The 24213-nt window shown below is 43.6% G+C and overlaps 1 protein-coding gene and 1 long non-coding RNA gene across 2 annotated transcripts in view; both read right to left on the bottom strand.

Annotated features, from left to right (window-relative positions):
• Window positions 1-24213, bottom strand: part of Rora (RAR related orphan receptor A) — a 711223-nt gene that overhangs the window by 403011 nt on the left and 283999 nt on the right. The gene's annotated exons all lie outside the window — the stretch shown is intronic.
• LOC125341004 lies at window positions 11113-22680 on the bottom strand. Its single transcript, XR_007208856.1, has 3 exons — window positions 21925-22680; window positions 13949-13954; window positions 11113-11126 (listed from the first exon to the last, which is right to left on the bottom strand). It is a non-coding gene; the product is annotated as an uncharacterized LOC125341004 (long non-coding RNA).

Below are 24213 nucleotides of genomic sequence, written 5' to 3'. Positions count from 1 at the left end.
TCAACAGTTGCCTCAGAGCCTTTTCTTGCCCAGGGCGGGTGTCTGAATCCTAGATGAGTATGTAAAGCAAAGTATGAGCCAAACTGTCCTGGTGACAAGGCCCAGAGAGTAAGAATGCCTATTTTGGGGTAGAGGCTAAAAGTTTCCATTGGTCTGATTTACCATCACTCTGGGAAGTACTCGTGCGTTTATGGTCCACTTTCATTGAATAGACAACTCTGTGACTCAACACATATTTCTGAGCCTCAAGTGGAGGCATCTGAATTTCCAAATGACTTGTGAATTTTATTTGTGTGAGTTTCTTAGGAAATTATACTTTCATGGAAAAAGAGAGAGCTCAAATGAACAGGATGAATGGGGAAAACGTAGGATGAGGCCCCACAGATAATGCTTACTCCGTGATTGGAGCTAAGGGCCTTCCGAGATTGGTTATTTTCCATGAAGAATACAAAACTGTAAGTCTCTTCTCCTAATTCATTCAGTTTCATCTTCTTGAACTTCCAATGAAGTGTCAACTTGATGTTGTAGAACAAAGCAAAACTATGCCCACAACAGGGAGAGGAAGACTCTTTGGAAAGAAAAGATCCTCATGGACTTAGAGAAATGACTGGTAGTTTGCTTGTACCCTTCTCTCTTCCTGTTCTTATTTGTAGAAGTGCAAGGGTTGAAATAGGAGTCCAAGTTAAGGCAATGTAAAAATCACTGGGGAGAGGCGATATATGGCAGACAGTTGTCAGGGGGCTATTTTGTGGGCATGGGGATTGGTACTGGAGATAAGGCATGCCTCGAGACTTAGGAAATCATGGTGGATCATCTCTGGAGCTTCCAGTAGCATCGAACAAAGTGTTGCCCAGTAACTACCCTTCATGCAATCATTAATCAGCATTGGTAGCAGATGTGGCCCACACCCTACTTAAGCCCAGAAAGGATGAAGTTGGTGGCTCACATGGAAGCATGTGTTTATAGAAGGTCTTTTCCCAATTTCATTTTCTTCCATCCTTCCTTAGGATCTGCCAGGCCAGAGATGACAAATGCAAACAAATTGTTTTTCCAAAGCTCTCTGCATGGAGAGCCCAGAACAGTTAACATTCGACTACCTGAGCACCTAGGAAACAGGTCAAATGATCACACCATAGATAAAGTAGATGATTCAAGAGGGACCTTCAGCTTCACCTTGTTTATCTGATTGATACATAATGTGGATTTGAAATAAGACAATCACTTATTTTCAGAGAGGATAAAGGGGAAATCCAAGGCAGTAACTGAATGGAAATTAGTAGAAAAAGGTAAGTAACCCAGACAGGGAGTTTCCTCAGCAAGCATAAACTGGAAGTTAACAGTGACATATCTTCTGTAGTGCTGTTTTTCCTTATGACAGATGGTTGACCCTAGGGCTTGTTCATCCGCTGAGGTCATTAATGACTATCTCGCCAGGTAGGGACATCAGCAGAAAGCCTTCTCAGTAGAAGATTCAGAAGATACTTACCAAAACAACACCCCCCCACCCCATATTTCCAATGACTAAGTAAACTTTGATTAAATAGAGCTTTATCAGGATGGGGTTTGTGTCATCTCTGAGTCAACAAAATCCAGGGAATGTGTGTACAGAAGAACTGTCTTACACATGTCAGATCACAAAATCAAACTCTTTTCGGAGAAGCTGTTTGGGTCTCACTAATCCACGCTCAAGCTCAGTTGTACTAGCTAGCTTTCCATCCAGATCCTCCTTCAAAGATTAGGCAAGAAAATTCTCTGCAGAACTGTTACAGTCATTTCCAAAAAGAACAAGATAACCTCTCACTGTGAATCTGAAGAGAGAATAAGTTATTCTTGGTAATTACTGGTCACTAAATTTGAACATCACACCTCATCACAACCACAATCCAATAGGCATTATTTGATGTTTTTTCACTTGGTTGGGTACAAGCCTGAAGTTCAAGATTAAATGGATCATTTCTTGTAGGCCAAATGGAATCCTTCAATGTGAAATGTCATATAATTTGCGAGGAGGGAGGCAGGTAACCAAATGTTTGCTTGTGTCTAGATTTAAGCACACCACAAAATGATCAACAGAGAAACATATAAACAGTAGCCCTAGCGCACCAGAGTAACTTGGACTATCACAGACATTCCCAAATGACATCTTTTAGATTTATGCAGAAACACATGGATGGCTATTTTAATGTTGCTGCCCTAATAGCTCAGCATACATAATATGCCTGAGTCAGACAGGGCTGGGTCAAATATTAACTACTTCACTTACTACCACTGTGTGTGTTGGAGCAAGTTATTTTCTTTCCAAAACTAGAATGAAGAGCCTTTCACAAATGCATTTGCCTACATTTAAAGGATCTTTCTTTGGCATGTACTATGTGCTTAATATTATTCCTGTTTTTCTCTCCTTAAGTCAGAGAGACCATGTGGATGTATGTACATATGTGTACATGTGTGTTTAGTGTTGGATTTATGCCTACATGTGGTAAAAACAAAGGAAATAATTCTTGTCTTTTATTCCATAAAGAATACTATTTAACTTTTGCACTACCTAACCCAGACATTTCTGAATATTTTGATTCATATGATATCTTTAATGGTTCAGTCAGTTAAACAATTTTTACAGAACACTTTGGCTAAGAGAAATACCTTCTGGTTCTGTTTGTTAATTAAACCCAAACAACAATAAGTATTTCGGTCCCATTGATCATTTTTGTTTTTGTTAGTACCAAGGCATGAACCCAGGCCCAGACATTCACTCGGCTTGCTTGATCAAAGCTGGCATTCTACCACTTGAGCTATATCTCCAGCCCAGACTTTTGCTGGTTATTTGGAGATGAGTTCACAAGTTCGTCTGCCTGGGTTGGCTTTATTAAATTGTGATCCTCTGGATTTCAGTCCCGAGCAGCTAGGATTATAGGCATGAACCATTTGTGACTTGTGGCTAACTTATTTTTTCTTTTTGGTGGAGGGGGGAGAATACACATCTACTAAAAGTAAATAATGATTCTATTTTTATTATTACATTATCAAACTACTTACAAATGAGATGCATATCCCTGTTATGTCCAACTTTTCAAACCCTGACGTTGCTTTGGAAACCCCTCCCTCACTTCCTGCTCCTCGTTGATCTTCAAAGGTCCTGCCGCAGACGCATGACATCAGTGAATATCGTGTGCTCCAATAGCGAAACTGTAAACCACCTCAGCCCAGTTGTTCACACGGGTCTAACAGATGTCAAGAACGGCTGTATTTCCTATACAGCGTAAAATATTTCCTGGCACTCATCTGATGCAGTGTACAGGGTGTGCTGTGTGGGAACCAGGATGCAAATCAGCCTTACCAAGTCAGATTCTTCTGGGTTATTGTCTCACCGAAATATGACCCAGACAACACTACACAGGAATCTAAGGAACAATGACATTTTGGTATGGAGTCTGAAATTATTTTCCTATCTTACTTCACCAATGTGACATTTTACACTTTTTTGGGAAGCTTTCCTAACAATGTATGTCCTATGGTCACCGGAGGGACCCGCGGGTCTAGAAGTTTAGACCGATGTTTGCACATTGCAATTATATGGTTTGAGAAAAAGCCATAGAGTAATCCAAGTTTATCAAACTCAGTAGTAGGAATTTGTGAGCTGGGGATCAGCGTCCTGCTGTTTCATTTCAAATAAAGAAATCTCAGGCCTAGTGTATGCCTGTAATCCTAGGAGTTAGAGCTAAGATGACCATGGCCTAAGGTTAGCTCCTGGAGGCATGGCTCAAATGGTAGAGAGTACTTGTGCAGGCCCTGAGTTCAAAACACAGCACCGCCAAAAAGAAAGAGGGGGAAGGAGGAAGGAAGGGAGGGAGGGAAGGAAGGAATTCAGCCTGCATGCTTGTTGTTTTGAATTGTTTTGAATTTAGATTCAGGCTTTGAGATGTAACAGAGCTTGTCCCGTTTCTGATTAAACAATATTCTATCCTGTGTTATTTTATAGGCATGTCTACAGAGCTGAAGGGTAGTTTAAAGCATGTCCAAGAAGAGGGACAAAGAACGATGGAGGTCAGGGCAGATGGTATGCCACTCAAAGCTGAAAGCCCCTTGACTGGTAGCGTTTGCCATTTCTGACGTACACCTAACTCTCACCCCACTTCAATGAGGTTACCTGCTTAAGTTCAGTGTTGAAAAAGGAGCCTTTGGCTGAAACAAACATTTGCACATGCTCATATTTATTAGCTCCTAGTTGGGGATTTACAAAAGTAAAACCGAAGCTGAGCATTGGTGGCTCACGCCTGCAATCCTAGCTACTCAGGAGGCTGAGCTCTAGAAGGCTGTGTCTTGAAGGCAGCAAAAGCCGAAAAATCCACGAAGACTCTCTTATCTCCCATTAGCCAGCAAACAGTAGAGCGGGAGGTATGGCTTAAGTGGTAGAGTACCAGCAGTGGAACTACCAAACCAAAGCATACACAAGGGCCCCCGAGTTCAAACTATAGTATCAATGAAATAGAATAAAATGGGGAGGGGGGGTGGAGGGGAGGAAGCAAAAGAGTAGCTTGGAGAGAAAGTAGACTAATCTGAGGTATTTTGTGTAGGGCATGAGTCTTCCTCTGGTGTGGAGGAACCACTGTCCTGGCCTTTTGGGGTGAGCCTACCAGATAAAGGGTTCCAGGGCACTGAGGCCAATATAACAGGTATTCAGCAAATACCAACTACAGGGACTATGTTTATATTAGTGTTTTGGAGCGACCTACAGGAAGACGAGGGAGCGTGTCTTAAAGAGGGGACACCATAGGCTAGGGACAAAAGGCTAATTACACACAAAGCAAGCATAAGCAGGCTCACTGTAACTTTAGAATAAATGGAGTAATAGTGCCTGCCTTCCCGGGAGCATTGTGAGGCAAGGCACAGCAAGAGTCGTTGTTTCTATTGCTGGATGCACTTATAGACCCCACTGGCAATTTGGCACAAAGCTGTCTATGAAATCTTCCGGATCCTTCTTGTCCCATGAGAGTCAGTCGGTCTCTGAGTCCTGATTCTGTCCGCTTTCTATCAGGCCTCTTCAGTCTCCCAAACCCCAGGCACAAGATATGGCACTCCTTTCCAAGCCTGTTTTGGAATTCTCTCCCTGACGATCTGTACACCGCAGTGATTCCTGTGGCTTGCCATTCAACACATGGGATTGCCAGGCCAGTGGGAATCTGCCACCTTCATTTGGAAAAAAAACCCAACAAAACAAAAACCAACAACCTAGAAACACAGTCGTGATTACAGGTTGACTACTTTGCTGGGGTAGAAGGTAGAATTACGCAGAATAGAAGAAGTTCAAAGAACAGACACTGAAATGAGGGGGCAATGAGTACACCTTACCATTTCCCACACAGCTCTGCTAGAAAATGCTTTGCCATTCATGGCTTGGGTAAGCCTGTGGGGGGAGCACATTTTACATTTATCTATAGTGCTATGTAAAGCACCTTGTTTGCTTAGACAAAATGAAAGATCAATAGCAATCCCTGGGCGGTGATGATTTCCCTATCATTCATATCGAGTGTTTACTAATTCTAGGCTGTAAGCTTACAGGAGGGCGGGGGTGGGGAGGGAGGGGGGGTGATGACATTCGTGTTTCCTTTGAGGAATCTGCAGTCTGCAGACCAATTAGTAATGAAATCTACTAATTCTTATAAAGGACAACCTTAGAAAAGACAAGGTTATAGGTCTGAACATCATATAACTGTATAACTGCAGCAGCTGGGGAATTGCACGCTACTTTGCACACGCTAGGCAGATGCTCTACCATGTGAGGCACACCGTTTTGCATTGGTTATTTTCAAGGTAGTATCTCATTTTATGCCTAGACTGGCTTGGCCTGCGATCTTCTTATTTTCTGTCTTCTCCCAGTTGCCTGGACGACAGGTTCATGCCACTGTACCCAATCATTATGTTTCCCTCATAGCTAGACAATGGGCAGGCATTAGCATGCTCAGTGCTTAGTTAAGGTAAGAGTCTCAAGGACTTGATTGTGGCCTTGAACTACAATCCTAACATCCTAAGTAACTGGGATTACAAGCTTGAATCACCATGCCCAGCCTTTAGTAACACATTTGAGACCAGCCAATTATTCATCATTTTCCACATTTATCCTCCCCCCTCCCCAGCAAGGTTTGTCCTGGGTTTTATTAAAGACCATAACAAGTGTATGTTTAGGATATGGAAGAGGGGTCCTCATCAGGGCACAGCTGCTTTAGACACATGGCATATGGAGTATGATAAGAGTATTTCCCCTGCATATATTCTCATAATGATTAAAGAGTTTCTACTTAAGAGGATAACTTTGAATGTCTCAATGATGGGGACTTGGACATGTACAGACAAGTATGATGGCTGGAAAGAAGACCTAAGTCAGGGACAGAAAACAAGACACACTGTGTGGGGAATGTACAGGGCCAGTTAAGATGGCCAGGAGTGTTCCAGTCAGATGGGGGAGAGGTCTGATGGCTGGCTCTTCATCCGCATGATGGTTTATTGGCCTTCTCCTCTTGGGCCTATGTCCCAGGAGCTATATGTGTGTACAGTAAGAACTCACTCATCAAACTTTGGAAGGCTTTGCTGTTCAAAACGTTCTCTGCACAGCATGCTCTTAAATGAGCACAGGGACGGAGACCTCTTCCCTCACTTCAACACCACCTTCTCTTCCATCCTGGTGAAGATAGGCTGGAGAGGATTGGTGGTGATGGTCAGGTTGAGGAGACTGGGGCCTGGTAACTCAGAAATGTGGTATTTAGAAACATGGAAGTGCCATCAAAGAGAGACAACAGGATGCATTTTTCCCCCCCTGAGGGATGCATTTCTTACCCCGAGAGTTAACACACTCATCTGACAGGATGTATGCCTTCCCAGGAAAAATCCTTCGCCAAAACAATCTCTTATCCAAAATGCAGATAATAGGGCACCTTTCTTATCTCGAGGATAAGGATCTGTTCAATGGCTGGATGAATTCTTACCTGCCTAGTGTCCAAACATCCAGAAATGCAGACACTAACACCATGAGTGATTAGAGCAAAGGTAAAATGCCTAGCTATGCATAACTTTACCCCCTGTATTTACCATATAAATGCCCCTAACAGCCAAGGAGCTATGTGTCTCACTCTAGCTCCCAGTAAGAGCACCCACAATCTGTTAGTGTGTGCCTCTGCCTTTCTGCTTGTCTGTCTGCTTGCTTGCTTACTTACTCAATAAGGCTCTGCCAAGTTATCTTACCATTGTGACTTGGCCAGGAGTTCTCATTCTACAATCGAAGTCAAGGACCCTAAGTGAAGCCTCCTTACTTTTTAAAGGGAAACTTTTTACAAACCCTCACCTACATCTGGTGACAATCTCACCAGTCCTAACCAGGAGCAGAAGCCCATGAGTCTCTAATGACCCTGTTGGTGGCATTAGCAAGCCTCACAATAACCAGCGATGACTGGAACTCCAGACCGATCGTCAACACTCACAAAACATCTGTATCTCTTTGGGAATTCAGAAGGAGGCAGAGGGTTGGGGATTCATCTGAATGAAGGATGTTCCTTCTTTGAGAACTTGAAGCTCTGGAAACTAGAGTCTTACTTGAGACTCATTCGTACCCCCTGGGCTGGAAAAGCCTGGAATGGTTTTGGTTCTATAAGGCAGTTATCAGCCCTTCCTGTTCTTCAGAATGACATGTAATCTTAGCCCTGTAATCATCTATGATCTTGTATCTTTTTTTTTCTCCCTGAACCACTGGACGACCAATTTCTCTTTGTGAAAAGTGAGGAGAAATGTAAATTCACTGGCTTTTTCCCCCAGCAGCCTCTTCCCTAATTTGCATTGCTCTGTGAGTACAAAGTAGCATGATAAAAAATACAGTTCTTAAGACAGCTCATTAGATCAAGTGTATGTGTGTGTGTGTGTGTGTGTGTGTGTGTGTGTGTGTGTGTGTGGTTTCATTTTTTTTCCTTCCCAAACAGGGACCACTGTGCTTGCTTTCAAGTGACAAAAGTAGTGACAGCTGCTCTATAAGGTATTCAATGGTTAATTAAGACAGGAGTGTCATAGCTGAGCTCTTTTGTGTTTCGTGGAAAGTAGTTGCTAAATAGATGAAAGTAGGTCTGAGGCAAGGGATAGCAGAACTATTATTTCAATTAATAAATAGCTCTAAAAGTGCTAAGAAGTGATAGAGGCCTCCGGAGCGGCTATATCTGTCCCAGTTCTGTCAGGAAAATTAACCAGCGCGCTAGTGATTGTCATTGCTTCTCTTTATGAGATCCAAGCAAGTCCAGGTCACCTGTGCGGAGCAGGTTAGCTCTGCCTGGTTCCTGGGGCACCCCCTAGTGACACATTCTTATACCTAGGCACATCCTTTTAGCTCCTTCAGAAAGAAATTACCCCAATTCACCTCAACTCTTCCACCCCTGATTCCCCTCGCTTCCACCAAAGAAACCCTAACATGGACTTTTTTTTTCTCCCAGACAAATATCAGGGAAGCATTTATAAATATTTCAGAGGTGTTTCATAAATAAGTAAGCAAATCTACAAAAAGACTTTTTTTTTTAATGAGATCTTGGCTGTGGTATAGGCCCTTTTCTTTGAGCATCATTAAAACCAGTTGGGAAAATTTTTATACTGGAATCTCATTTGGGTGGGTGGGAGGGGGGATTCATAATATATGAATAGCCCACGATAAGTCTCCAAACACATGCAGTCTTGTCTCTGACAGATTAGGCAGCTCCCACACTGGAGAGTAAATTTTACGCGTTTGAAAGTAAATACTAATCAATAGGAACTGTTCTGACAAAAACCTTCTTGCTGCTTAATTACACTGCCGCTACCCATAGACCCCAACAGAATTTTCCCCTGGATGTAACTAAATGAACTACCAAGGGTTGGAGCTAGTGAATTATCGCCATCACTGGCTTCAAATGTAATTAATGCCAACCCCTTCCCCAACTACCACGAGTACATTAAAGTACCATTTGTGCGTGTGATTTTCAAAAAGGGTCTGAAGGCTGCACCGACATTAATCTTTTCCAACACACACACACACACACACACACCTGTATGGGAAATCGGATTGGTAGGAGTATAGACATGGCCCTTGTAGGAAATCTCTCCCTTTCTGAAATCTTTGTAGTTTCTCTAGCTTAATGTACTACGTGGATTCTCGGGACATGTCAGAGATAGTCATGGTACTGCCCTTCAAGAATGTTCAGCCACCCTGGCAGCCATGGGGTATACGTGGTAGGTGTTGGTTCCACGTCATTTTGGCAGAACCATCCAGAAGCCATCGAGGCCTCTAGCTGAAATTAGAAGTCAGGCACTGTGCTCCTTCTGGCCCGACAGTTCCCTGATGCCTCCCATCAGAGATCCCGGGTTCTGGCCTTCGACCTGTGTGTGAGGTCTGCCTGGAGGCCCGGAGCTTCCTTCCTCTCTTAGAAACACCACAGCCATGTGCGTTGGAGGCTGAGGTGGGTGATTCTTCCCACAGCTCACCAGGCATGGAGTAACGTCCACAGTTTTATTTCCTGGTGTTCTATTTTGGTGAGGTCACTTCCTGACTTGGGGTTACAAATGGCCTAGCCCTAAGGGACAGTTGACCACCACACCTAAGTCCACCCAGTGTCCTGGGTGGGGGAGGGGAGGGGAAAGGCGAGTAAAGCATCCCAGAGATCTTGGCACTATTTATTTCCATTTAAACATGTTTTCCTTTGATTCAGAATGAACGGAGAGAAACCAACCAACATTAAAAAACCTAATCAAAATGGAATGCAAACATCTAAGGCTCCTTTCTTTGAGAAAAAGCCCCAATTCCACCTCCCCCCTTCCTTTCATGGTACTAATGTTTTAGAAATAGAAGACACCTCTGGAGAGACAAGATAATACCAAATTTTAAAATCTGTAGAAAATGAGTACAGGGGTAGGCGGTACTATTAGTGTTACTAAATATAAGCTTTAGGAAGATACAATAAATGGAAAAACCAGAAGAGTCATCTTTTTTTAAAAACTGTACTAAAAATCCTGTACGTTCAGGAGTCATTTTCTCCAGAGAGCCCAATAATAATACTTGCAATTCAGTATTCATTTCTGTAGTGCACTCTCTCTCTCTCCCTCTCGCTTTCATTCTTTCCTCTCCCCCACTGCCTTAGTAAAGCAGGCTGAACCCTGAACTGATTTCCCTGTGTAGAAAGTGTGGTTCTGCCAGCTTACTATGGTGCCAGGTGCCAAGAACTGTGCAGATGAGCCCCGGCCTGCAGACTGGTATGCAAAGATGAAAATTTCTTTCATTGTATTATTATTTTTTTTAATATTTACTCTTTTTCATTTTACACAGAGTGAGTGCTAAGATGACTCTGGATAGACAACCCAGGGCTCAGTGAGGGTTTAAGTAGCTTGTAGTGTCTGATCACTCTTTTCCCCCTCCATGGATAGACCTGCTTCTGTTTACTACCTGGGGGACAAAGAAGGCAAAGGGTCTTCTTCTCACAGGGCCTGTTCATCTCCAGGTGGGTTGAAACGTGTAAGAAACCACTAGAGAACTGAGTGCAAATATATTCTACGTGGGAGATATCTCTTCATTCAAATGTTCGGATACTCAACAACATAGGTTCCTAAGTTTCAAGTAGCTTGGGACTCTACTATAGAAAGTCTCTCAGATCTCTACTACCCTCTGATGCCAATTCCCAGTTGAGCTGTTCTAAGATTATTTTAATAGTGAAACAACAACAACAAGAAAGGGTATCTCACCAAACCCCAAATTTCAGGTGTCAATGCTTCTTAGAATCCATGTAGGCAAGAATGAAGTTACAGTTAGCAGAAAACCCAGCCCCAAGACTTACTCCTGCCTTTCCACTGGTTCCCAAACACAGTTTTTATTGAAATGTCGAACCTCTCTATATGTAAATATGTGGAGATAGAGAGGCTCTGGGAAAATCCATAGAAAATAAGAGGGAGGAGCTATTTATAAGGGAGGCTTTTAAAAAAGCAGACAGTCTACTTCCCCCTCCCTCTTTCTCTCCCCCTCTTTAATGTTGGTTGTTTTGTTTTGATGGTGCTGATACTGGGGCTTGAACTGATGACCACACTGTCACTCAGGATTTTCATTCAAGGCTGGTGCTCTACCATTTGAGCCACACCTCTATTTCTGGCCTTCTGCTAGTTAAAGAGTCTCACTGGTTTGTCTGCCCCAGCTGCTGTGAACTGAGAACCTGAGATCTTAGCCTCCTGAGTAGCTGAGATGACAAATGTGAGCCATCTGTGCCTGGCTTTACTTCTCTCATATATACAGGGAAACAGAGGGACAGAAAGTTGAAGATGAATAGGGTACCCACTCAGCTAGAACTAGGTCTGGGGACCCAACCCTGGCTTGCACTTCTGGCACGTAATACATAGTTCCCACCACTACCAAAGCTCCCAGTTGTTATTGTTTGTTTAACTCCTGGAGTATCCTAGTGGGGCAGGAGAAAAGGCCAAGACTTAGAACATCTTCCACTTTTTTTTAAAACATAAGGTAATCTGGAATGTGCTATTATTCCTCCCCCTCCCCCCTTCTTCATTTCAGCCTTGATCTTTTTTTTTTTTTCCTCCTAAAAGCAGCTAACCTTTCACTCCAGAGGTGATCTACTGATCAAGTAAGCCTGAAAGCCTTTGCTTCCTGTAGGAAAAAAAAAATCTATACATGCCCTTCAGCCTCATAATGGAGTTGAGAAGGGGAAATTGTTTTCTAGCTGTGTGCAGCCATGCCCCACAACATGCCAATAACAAAAGCAAGTGGTGGGGTTTTGTTTTTGTTTTTGTTTTGGCCTCTATGTTGGTCAGCATCAGAGTTAGATCCATGAAGCTAAACAAGGGCTCAGTTATTTCCAACAAATGATTACACTCCAGGATATATTGAACAGAGAGATATTTGAACTCTGGAGACTAATTGGAAGGGTTCTAAAATGTCAGTGTTGACGTTCCCCGTCTCTATTTCCTGAACCACAGTGGAAACCAACCCTGAATCTTAAAAAATAAAAAAATAAAAAAATGCAACCTACTGCAAAGCTCCATGAATTTAGCAGAAGAGCTGGTTGAAAAAAATAATTAATCCTAGGCAAGTCACTTAAGCTACTGGCATCTGGCTTCACAAGGAAATGGGTAGGTCCTGGCTTCTCTGTCATACCAGATTCACGTAAGTAGAGGAAAACCGGACAAGTAAGTAATAGTTTCTATATGCAGTGCCCTTGGCCAGTCAAAACCTTCACCTATCCTCCATGAGTCCCTGAAATATCCATAGACAGATGAATATCGACAGACAGACAGACAGACAGACACACACACACACACACAGGGGCAGAATGATGGAAGAGGTGACATTGATCAAGATGCACTATAGTTATAAACTGATGAAAAGAAACTCTCTTGTACACCTCCTTAAAGATAACTAAAATAAACAAGAGAGAAAAGAAGTGAGACTCTGATTCGCTGATGGCTGGGTGACAAGCCTGGGCCAGTCTTACAGCATGTCCTCTCCTCTCTTGGCCACTTACACAGCTGTGTCTGGGAATATGGGACCAACCCAATCTCCAGTCAGCTGATCTGAGTGGCAGACAAGAGATGGTTGCTCTTATGTTGTGACTTCTAGGTTCTTAGGGGAAAACCCTTCTTCTTTAATCCCCTATTGTTCTCCCCTCCCCGCCTAAAATTTTAGATAAACCATTCTGCAATGAGAAACAGCTTTACTGTGCAAAATATATGAACAGAATTGATCCAGGGCAATGAACACGTTCACTAGTGAATAAGTGAAATACTAATATTCTTTTTTGGAGGTAGATGGACTAACAGAAGAGAAAGGTGTCAGATAACTGTGTGGAGGGGTGGGGGCAGAAGTAGAAAGAAGGAAAGGAACATAATAAACAGATAAGGAACCTGGAAGAAAGATCTAATACTTTGCTTACTGTTCCTGTTAAACCCTCTGGCCTTCAGAGGAAAAGTCTGAAGAACTATGAACACATTTCATTTTTTGTCATTATTAGCATTTTTATTATGTTCAAGTGGTTGTACAAAGGAGTTGCCATTCCACAAAGCAGTGTATGAATAGAGTGCGTCTTGATCAATGTCACCCTTCTCAACATTCTCATCCCTTCCTCCCATCTTACCCCTCTTATCTGTGCTACTGGGGTTTGAGTTCAAGGCCTTCCATTTGCTAGGTGGGCACTCTACCACTTGAGCTACACCCCAGTCCTTTTTGGCTTTAGTTACTTTTGAGACAGGGCCTTACTTTCTGCCTTGGCTAGCCTAAACAATGAACCTCCTCCTATGTATGCTTCCTATATAAGCTAGGATGGTGGACCAGTGCCACAGTGGCCAGTTTTTTTCTGCTGAGATGAACATCCCCTCCCCCCCAGGCTGGACTCAAATGATGATCTGCCTCCATCATAGCAAAAGGCATAAGCCACCACACCCAGCTTTGATTGAATGTCTTTCTGAATGCAGTTTTATTGAGGAATCATTGTAAGTATACAATTTCATGATTCTTTAAGAAGGAAATTTCTACAGTGGTACAATTGTTACCACAATCCAATTTTAGAAACAAGTTCAATTGTAAGAAGAAATGTTTCACAAAGGCAATACTGCTCACTGACTACAGGCTCTATATAATTTATTCTCATTATTATCTGCCTATTAATTAGCCTCCACTGTAACCCTGGGTATGGGCAGCCATGCTTTGCAGGGTCTTCTCGTTGTCCTGGTTCTGAGCATTTGTGTGCTGGGATTTAGAGGAGAGCTCAAGGCCTCCCTACCCAGTACCATACACAAAGCAGGGAGGGGGGCTTAGTATCTAAACAGAAATCCAGTGAGCCTTCCGCAGGCTTCCGGTCTACCCCCTGGAAAGATACAAGGAGCTCCTGGTCACACCTCCTGTTTCTAGAGCCAGTAAAACAAGCAGGTGATTGGCCTCTCCACCCCAGCCTTTGACACACACCTCTGGTTGGAAAGCCTAAAGGAAATTGGCCAACATTTGGGCATTCCATTGTGTTGCCAACTCTCCTCGTTGCTATTGCACTTCTTAGACACTGTCAGCACAACTTCCCTCAGCCTGCCCTGTAACAGGCTGGGCCTGTCTTTTATCTTAGGGCTCAAAAAAACCCCCCCAAAAAACCCACAATCTTATTCCAGGTCTTTCTGTTTCAAGAGAGTCAAGTAGAGAGCAGAGATGTGGTCCTATTTTAAGGAAAAGACTTTGTGGACAAGTGTTACCCACCGACACAGGTAAACAATGGTCACAACACGCAAATACTTGCTGGAGTGTAAACCTTATACTTGAATACCCTGAGTTTATGGCTATAGTTACTTAGAAAAGGTTGGAACTGAGGACACTCATGCCCTTTCATACGCTGTTCTCTCTTCTGAGAATTCTCTTTCCTGTCTGTTTCCATTCAGAGTTCCCTGAACACAGTGGTCAATGCCTTTCTCCTTGACTCTCTTTCTCATGCATTGTGGGCTGGTAGGAAGAGTATTCTGTTTTAGGCCTTTCTCTCCCAGGTCCTGGTAAGGGACTATGTCTGCTCATCTTTGAACTGTCTGATAGTCTGTGACCGGCACATAAAAGAAGTTTCGTAGATGACCTGCTTTCAGCTGGTTGGGAAAGGACTGTGAAAATCAACAGGGACTTATGGTCAGGGCTCAAAGTTCCTTCTTCAGCAGTGCCGAGCACTTGCCTGGCCAGGAAAACCATCTGTGATCATTTGTTCAATGAAGATATTGTTTTGGATTCAAGGCAGACCAACTGTAAACTGCACTGTCAGATTGCACAAGAAATGGTGGGAAGGTATGAGAAAGGGATTTCTCTCCAAGTTCTTGGGAAGACTTGGGAGATGCAGGACTCTGGTTAAAGAGACTCAATTTACTAACTCCACAACTATGCTTTGTGGAATAAGGCAACGAATCTTTACATATCTATAGCACTATCTATACCCCTGGTAAGAAATTCAAAGATGTGCTTTTAATGTGTGTCTTTTGCAGTTGTAGTTTTGTCTGAGATGTCCACTATCCTGGCCCCAACAAGGTATTGTACAATATCAGACACACAGAAAGCCCTCAGTAAACATTTCTGATATGAATAAATATTTCATAGTCTTGCTTCTATCCCATTAAACATGCACTTTATTTCTTTTGCCCTAAAAGGATGTGAAGGTCCTGGAATATATTTTTCTACCAAACATTTCCTCTGACTAGGCGTTAATCAGTGAACTCAATTAATCCACAGAGAGTAAATCCACGCAAACCAAGGCCTGGGAGTTCCCCCATGTAGAGAATCAAAACAACAAAGACTCAAATATCTGGCTTCTTGAAATGGTTATTCCCTTGCTAATGACATCAGAAATGTCCCAAGGAATCTGGGGTTGGCGTTTGGGATGGGGAGTCCGGCAGAAACAATCCACAGTAGATGGGAGGGGAAAAAGTTAGGGGTGTGTGTGTGTGTGTGTGTGTATGTACACTAGAGAGGGAGATAAAGATGAATGGTGGAGAAAAAGCAGTTGTGTCCTCTTGACATTTTTCTCCCATGACTATCCCTGCCTTTAACTGATTGGGATAAATTACACAAGATCTGAACAGATACTCAGAGTCTTGCAGATGTGTCTGCATTGCAAGGAACAGATCTGACTAGCTAGGGAGTGAAGGGGAGGCACTGTTAATGAGACTTGCAATTTACTAGAACTAAGAAAACGGCCCTTGATGTTCTTTGCCAAATTCAATGACAGCCTAAAACATCAGGATGACACTTCCTGTGCTACTCAGCTTATGATTTTGAACTAGAATAATTAAAGTGAAGTCTGCCCAGTAGGCTAAAAGAGAAAGCCATCAATGAAAAAGTTAGTCTCCAACTCCCACTACCCCTAAAATAGATGACAACTCTGCATGATTCCAATCAGCTTCCTATCCATCCCAGACATCTTTAAGAATGACCTGGAGAATTTGAAAAAAAATCCCAGGCTGTGTAACTAATATACACAATGAAAACAGAGATGGAGAAGAATGAGACCCAGGCAATTTTCTTCAAATTCTTCCAAGCTGATTCTGATATGTAGCTAAGTTTCAGAAGCAAATATGTCAAGGGAAAGATCTGGGTAGAAACTCAGGCGTTAACTGTATGGCCAGTCCTGATCTTTATCCCATATATACTCAAGAAGTTAATCAGGTTAAACTGACATTTCACTTAACACATATTGCTTATTGCGACCAGACTCTTTCTCAACCATCATTCTCTTTAGTAAAATCTCATTTGGGGCAGTTTTACATTGTTAGTGCTGACAGAGAAATTCCTTCATTGAACTAGGGACAGGAGGGGATGGTGCTTTGCAACCAAACCTTGGAAAAGTATTAAAAGTAATTCCGGGAGTCTCAAATCCTTCTACAGAGGACAGGCCTGGAGAACTTCTTTATACTGCCACCTGGTGGGGCCTGGCCACAACTTCATCAGGGTGCTTCATCCTTGGGCTGGCTCTCCCTTCCCCCCAGATGGATGTAATTTAGGAAAAAATGTCATGCATTTTCAATCCAATTTACTGGTGCCTTCCACATCGATCAGGCTTCCTTCACCATTTTTTTTTCCTTCCCTTCCCGTCTGGTTAATGTAATTATTGCTTTCACATGGCAAAGCCATTTTATGTAACAGCTTTGTTTGTTACTATGGTTACAAGTTGAGTAGCGCTTTAGAATATAAATCTATCATCTCAGAAAGGGCCTTTCTACTTGTCAAGGTGTAGCCCTTTATGCACATCAAAAGGCAGGTGGGGAGCCACAATATTAGTTTTCTATCATAAGGAAAGTGGCCTTTCTTGGCCTAATCATGCTGGAAGATTCTCTAAGCCTGGCCTAGAGAATGCATGGAAATGACTGGTGAAGACTGGCCCATTTCCTGCCCGATTAGAGAAACATTATCTGGGAGAAAGTAGGGAAAGTTGCTGGGGCAGGGACTGCAGTGGGTGGGGGTGGGGGTGGGGGAGGGGGCAACTGGGGTGGTGAGGTTACAATCTTGTGTTACAAAAGGAGTCCTGACTGGTCAGTTGACACCTGGCTGATTGACAGACTGGGTAGAGTCTATGACTGAGAATATAATCCCTGAGAAATTCAGTTTCTTTGGGTGTAATCCATTCCTCTCATGCGAGCAAAAGCATGTACCCCTTATTTCTGGATGGAAATGGGTTTATAATCTCCCTTCGGACAGTGGCAAAAGTTCAGCGCTGGATTCAATCTGCCATCCTCAAGTGACAAAGCATGACAGTGTTTCACACCCAGGTGAATTAGACTCAGCCTTCACAACAGAAGTTGTGTGGCCTGTAGAGTTGGGCTTGACTCCCGACCAGAGCCAAAAACAGCTATACCCTTGCTGACCTGGCAGCAAGAGCCCAAGTACAGAGACTCATGGGATCTCCACAGCAACCAGGATGTGTAGCATCTCAGGACATATATCCATTTCTACCCTGGAGGAAATGGAGGATAAGTGGGTGTAAGCATCAACTCCAAACTCTCACAGCTAGGGGGTTGGACTCATGGTGTTCCAGTGTTATTATTCTTGGAGGTCTTTGGATGTCAACTCAACAGACTCTTAGCAGAGACAAGGAGGTGGGAAAAAAAAAGAGAGAGAGAGAGAGAGAAGCATCACCCATAGCTTTACACTAAGACCTTAATTAGATTAGATTAAACTGAATAAACTCTCACCATCTTCTTCCCTCTTTAAAAGAAAGCTGCTAGCTCGGTAGCCCATTGGTGAATTTCCAGTGACTATTAATTAATGAGAGGTGTCATTCAAATTTATGATTGCAGAGCACGAATGTATTTATTGACATTGCTCATTCACAGGGCAGGATCCTTTGCCATTATATAATTTCATGGTAATTATGATGGCAATTGTCATGTGGAAACGAGGCATTTTAGACTGGCCACTTTGGAACTACCCATAAGGACGTTGAAAGGGGAAAAAAGTTGGATAAGAGATTTCATTGTTCATTCCCAATGGATGGAAAAGTAATCATCTCGGAGATAGCAGGACTTTTTTTTGTTGTTGTTTAACTCCTTCTTCTTTCTCATCCTTCTGACAAGGGAGGATGTGACTGTGCAGGTTTGTCCTGTTCCTGGGCATGTCTGGGTTCCTGGTGGCAGGGAGGGTGCACAAAGAAAGGTGCGGGCTTCAGCAGATGGCACAGGCCCTGAGGTGTATGTACCAGGACCAACCAGCCTCCACGTCCGTCAGGCCTTGGGAACAGACAGGGATTGCTAACTTGTTGAGCAGAGAGCAGGGAAGGCTCAGAGAGTCTGTCCTGGGTGGAGGAGCACAGGATTCAAGAGACTGCAGGGTGACTTGGACCTCTGCTGGGTAGGGCCCCCAAAAGAGGGAACTTACAGAGAAGAGGTAGATAGGGGGCCACTGTGGTACATCCTACAAAAGTGGTGTTAAGGCTGGCATTCTGGGCAACGGTATCATCCTGGTGTGCTCTTGGAGGACAGGCCTCCTCTGAAGTGACTCTTGCTGGATATCCTCCCTGCATATCACTGAGCATAGGGAAGAGAAACTCCCCAGTGGGCTACTTAAGTGTGTGGACAGCATAAGAACCATGGATTCTTGGATCTGTAATTGGTGTCTGCTCTATAGGGAAGAAACCCAGGGCCCAGAATGGCTAAATACATACTCCAGAGTCACTCAGCAGATAACAGACACTGACCTGTAATCCACAATGACCCTGTGTGCGCATGCGCATGCCAGTAATGGTGCTTCAACTCAGTGCCTGGACGCTGTTCCTGAGCTTTTTCACTCAAAGGCAGCACTTACTCTACCACTTGAGCCACAACTCCACTTCCAACTTTTTTTTGTTGGTTAACTGGAGAAAAGAGCTTCATGGACTTTCCTGCCCAGGCTGGCTTTGAACCAGGTCTCAGCCTCCTGAGTAGGTAAGATTACAGGTATGAGCCACTTGCCCCTGGCTTTTGGAGTGATTTTCCATAATGCAACTTCTTCACAAGGGAGGAGCTGTTGATGTGACAAAATTTAGATGAGCCTAATATAAATAATAGCTATGGCTGGGGTGTTGCCTCTGTGTTGCATTGCAAAAGCTAATTTAATATTTGCAAAAGCTAATTTAGATATTTCTATTTATTTATTTAGGCAGTACTGGGATTTGAACTCAAGACTTTATGCTTGCTGTAGTTTAGTGTTTTACCTATTTCATGTCCCTCAAAAAGAATACTGCATCAAGTTTCTCCAAGGTCAAGAGTAAGCACACTAGGTGTTTCTGTCCTGTACAAAGTCCCTCCTATGTTATGATGAGAACTCTTGAGGTACCCACAGGTTCCCTCTTTTCCTCTGTAGTTTCACTGTAGTTTCCTCTGGTTTTGCTTGGTTGTTGGTGGTGGGGGCGGGGAGAACTTTGGTACTTGCCTTATGTAAACGGTTCGACCTTTTGTACCTGTGCTGGAGAAGGGAAGAAGATGGCGAACAGGCAGCAGAGCACTACCTAAAGCCTCTCCAGGGAAACTTTTGTACCAGTGCTTTTAGTAGAAACTTTCTATATGTTACTGGGAACCCCGGGGCGGGGGGGTGGAGGTGGAGGGGCCAGAGGAGAGTAGGTGCCAACCAAGCAAAACCACAAAACTGTTCAATGTTTAAAAAGTCTTTACTCTTGGGATGCATTCACGTAGGACATGAAACCTTAGAGAACTTACAGAGCAGTTGAAGGGGATCATACCTCTTGGCCTGTGCTGGTCACAAGAGAAGAGGAGAGGAGAGGAGCGTAGTAAACAAGCAAGAACAGATAGGTCATTCCCTTTACCAGTCCCAGCCCAAACAGCAGGATCCTGTCTCCCACTGGTCCTCACCCACACCCAGAGGACATGCAAGCCACAGAAAGGAATTGTGGACGCCTTGCGTTCTGCGATTTGGCAGAGAACTAGAACCACTCCGTGCATGTTGGATACCCATCCTGTGTGGTAACCTGGGCTCCACTGTTGGTTGATGTGAAACTGGTGCTTTGAGTTCTTCCATGAAATCACTGCTCAAATTCCATTTGCAGACAGCTTCAGAGTGTCTCTTCCCTCTCTTCTTGTAGGGTGATCCAAACACTGCCATTGTCATCCTGCACATGAAGGTCATCCTCAGGGTCTAAAGGAAGACAGGGTCACGTGCCCAGGCAGGAGTTTTACGTTTTGTAGATTCCTTTAAAAGCACACTCTGCCTTCTGGGCTATATGTCTCATATGCCTCCTTCAGCAGTAGAACAGTAGAATCTGACTCCCTTTTTAAAAAAAAAATCAAATAATCACCTAGAGTATGAATAAATACCCAAGGGAATTATTCTGGAAATTTCCCATCCAGGGACAGGTGTGTGGAACAAACATGCTCTCCTGAGCGAACCAATATGAGGCTCTGAGAAAGACACTTGACACCTGGCTTCCCCTCAACCCCTGACACTTGGGACGACTCGAAGCAAAGCGCCAACTCCCATGAGGTCTGCTCATTTCTCAGATTCCTTCCAACATTTACCAAAAAAAAAAAGTGCACAATTCTAAGCTGTATTTACTTTAGTTACTATTCTGCTTGTGTTGATGCACAGTCTAATTGCACGCACAGACTCACTGCAAAGCAAAAAACCCCAATGCCTCTGAGACTATGACACAGTAATGAAGCCTTGATTTGCCAGTTGTCCTATACTTTCCACCTGTCTATCTAGGCCCAGTCAGAGAACACAATGGCAACACCCCATCCACAAGAGCCAGAAGGAATCTTCCTGCCTCACTCACCAAACAGCATGCCATGTGACAGACAAGTTGGGAGCACCACTGGAAAGCGTGGGGCTCAGAATGCTGTTAGCTGGCCCTTCGCCCCGTCTAGCCAACTAAACACGGACAAGGGCACAGCACTCACTTTGGCACTGGTCCCTTTCTCTCACTATCCATCCCAGACCCCTGTGTTATACCCTGGTTCAGACGAGAACTTGGCCTCTAAGTTTGTTGAAAGCTCATCACTCGAAGGTATTAGCTACTGAGTGGTTTCAGGTGTGCCCAAGATGGATGCTGGGAGAATAGGAAAAAAGGGATGGGTGTTAAATAGTTCATCCCTTCTCCTCTGACTGCAAATGAAGCGCACAGGATGAGTGTTCTGACTCTCAAGAAACGTTCTCCTGGGCTGGGGATATGGCCTAGTGGCAAGAGTGCTTGCCTCGGATACATGAGGCCCTGGGTTCAATTCCCCAGCACCACATATACAGAAAAATGGCCAGAAGTGGCGCTGTGGCTCAAGTGGCAGAGTGCTAGCCTTGAGCAAGAAGAAGCCAGGGACAGTGCTCAGGCCCTGAGTCCAAGCCCAGGACTGGCCAAAAAAAAAAAAAAAGAAAAGAAAAGAAAAAAGAAACATTCTCCTTGTGCCACTGTCCCAAATATATTTATATATATATATATATATATATATTCATATTATAAGCATACAAAACACAGATTAAACATACAAAAAGGAAAACTCAAATTACCACATACCTTTCTGAATTATAGACAATTCCATATTTTTTGTGAGACACAACTCTCTATGAAGGCCAAGCTGGTCTTCAACTCCTGATCCTCCTACCTATTGGAATTACAGGTGTGAACTACCACTCTTGGCTAGATTACTTTCATTTATTTATTAATGAAAATATGACTTATAAGCTTATACTGTGACTTCTACTTATCAGATTCAATCAAATTCTGCTTTTTTATGGGAAGGAAATTCTATTCCATTCTGTTCTAGTCTAACAGAAAAGAATGCCTGCAATTCCATTTTATGCCTGCACTTTTAATTAACTGGAGTTAGAGGTTGTTTTATTTTTTTTTTGCTTCTGGTGGTACTGAAGTTGGAACTCAAGGCTTTGTATGGTAGGCAGACTCTCTACCCCTTGGACCCCACCCCCAATCCTTTTGCTTTCACTACTTTTCTTTCTTTTTAACCTGGGTTTTTCTGGACCACAATTCTATTTACAGGATGACAGGTATATAACACTATGTCCAGCTTTTTATTAGTTGAGAGCGGGGAGCCTCCTGAACTTTTTGATTGGGTTGGCTTCCAACTGTGATTCTCCTCATCTCAGCTGCCTGGGTAGCTAGGATTATAGGCATGAACCACTGTACCTGGTAGGGGAATAACCTTTTTGAAAGCAAATTCTGAGCACTAGAAAGCCTAAGAGACAAAAAAAAAGAGAGTGTTTTGTGAGTAGAATAAACAGTTAAGTCACATGTGTCTTTCTTGACCCTTCTTTAAATCTGAAGGCAGAGGGGCCTCTTTCCTCTGAGCTAGACATTCATGAGACTGGTTCAGACACCAACACGGGGGCCTACAAAGGGAAGCCTGGGAAATACTTTGCTGTTAAAGCCAGAAAAATCAGGTTTCAAATTCTGACTTCTTTTTTTTTGTCTCTTGCTATCTTGAAGACCCTGGAGAAGTCAACTCAAACTCTTCCATCTTCAGCTTCCTCATTAGTTAAGCAGGAATGCACATTAAAATTAATTGTTGAGGGTGGTGCAAGAAAACTACCAAGGGAGGTGGGAGAACCTACAATGAGATGGGAGGGGTGATTTTGGGTAAGACAGGTTACTGTTTTCAAGAACTGATAGGTAATCTAACAACTGAGGCGGCTCCGCCCTGGTGCATCCCGGCAGGTGGGTTCTTAGCCCTGGCCTCAGCCAGGACATCTTTTGAAAGCTGCTAAGTTTCTCCCGATTGCAGTATCTCCCAAATCCAAGTTTGTCACCTTCAGACTACACATTTTTTCCTTTAGCTCCTTCTTTTCCATCCTTCCTTTCCCCCCTCCCTTTAGCCCTCCCTTCCTTTTTATGCTTGAACTCAGGGCCTGGGGGCTGTCCCTGAGCTCTTCAGCTCCAAGCTAGTGCTCTACCCATTTTCTGGTGGTCAATTAGAGATCAGAGTCTCACAGACTTTCCTGCCTGGGCTGGCTCTGAACTGCAATCCTCAGATCTCAGCCTCCTGAGTAGTTAGGATTACAGATATGAGCCATCAGCGCTCTCTTCTCTTAACAAATCTTCCAAGGACACATTTTGAATGTTCCTGCATTGAAATCTAAATGCTATCAAAGAACTCAGCCCAAAGATGTCATTACATGTAGGGTGAGGGGCCACAGGAACTTGGCTCTGTTTCCCGGTACCTCCCAGCTGTGCAATACTAAGGACACGTGGTCTCTTGCAGACTCTGCTTCTTGCTGTACTGGCTGACTTCCAGGACAGTCAGAACTGTCCTTGGTGAGGATGTGGAGCTTTGGTCCATGGTTCCCCAAATGCAACTGCACGTCTCATACCTGGGATCAGCTAGCTCAGGGAATCTGGGGCTGACAATGAATGGAACATGACTGTGTTAGGCCCAGGGATTGGCTAGGTTGTCCAAACAATCAGGAACTTGTTAAGTTCTTGCTCACCCTGGTGTTCTCTGTGGCATCCAGTACCGACTGTAATCATCCCAGTTTTAGTAGTACCTGTTGAACCAGTGAATGGTAAATAGTGTGTGTGTGTGTGTGTGTGTGTGTGTGTGTGTGTGTGTGTGTGTGTCTGAAAACTCTGCTCCATGAATGGAAAATAGCTGAGTGTAATTTGCTGGGATGCTTGACTTCTGTCTCATTCATGTTGTGAACAGAGATCTTGGCAAAAATTGAAAGCACACAGTCAACAAAATTCTGTCAACTCTAAGAATGACTCAATGGATGGCTAGAAAGATTAACTGAATGAAGCCAGGCTGTCATTCCTTTTTTATGCACGAGTTCCTTCCATAGCACAGACCTTGGGGACGGCCAGAGCAAAGGGGAAATACCTGGCACTTTCAATGAGAGTGTCTTGCAACATAGCCACAGAACTGAGATGGCAATCTGACGAAGCAGCTGTTTGCACACAGCTGGAAGTCAGCCTATTCCTTTTATTGTTGGTTAATTTATTCCGTGGGACTACACTATAAGTATTTCATTTAGGTATTAACTTAATCCCGGAGTGGTTGCAATGAGTCAGGTCCTGCAAACACAACCAAAATTCTAGACTGGAGGCTCACAGAAGGCAACATGTACACCCTCGGGAACTGTAATCAATCAGCCTTGGAACCTAATATGTGGGAGAATCTCAGGAAACACTATGTGCCAGAAAAATCGCTGATGAATAATCAGAAATGGAAATGTTAAACCAAGGCAATGGGCAGCAAGGAAAACCCAAACAAACCCAATAG

The sequence above is a fragment of the Perognathus longimembris genome, chromosome 23, assembly GCF_023159225.1.
Source record: "Perognathus longimembris pacificus isolate PPM17 chromosome 23, ASM2315922v1, whole genome shotgun sequence".
NCBI lineage: Eukaryota > Metazoa > Chordata > Mammalia > Rodentia > Heteromyidae > Perognathus > Perognathus longimembris.
This window is presented reverse-complemented; position numbering and strand designations above follow the sequence as displayed.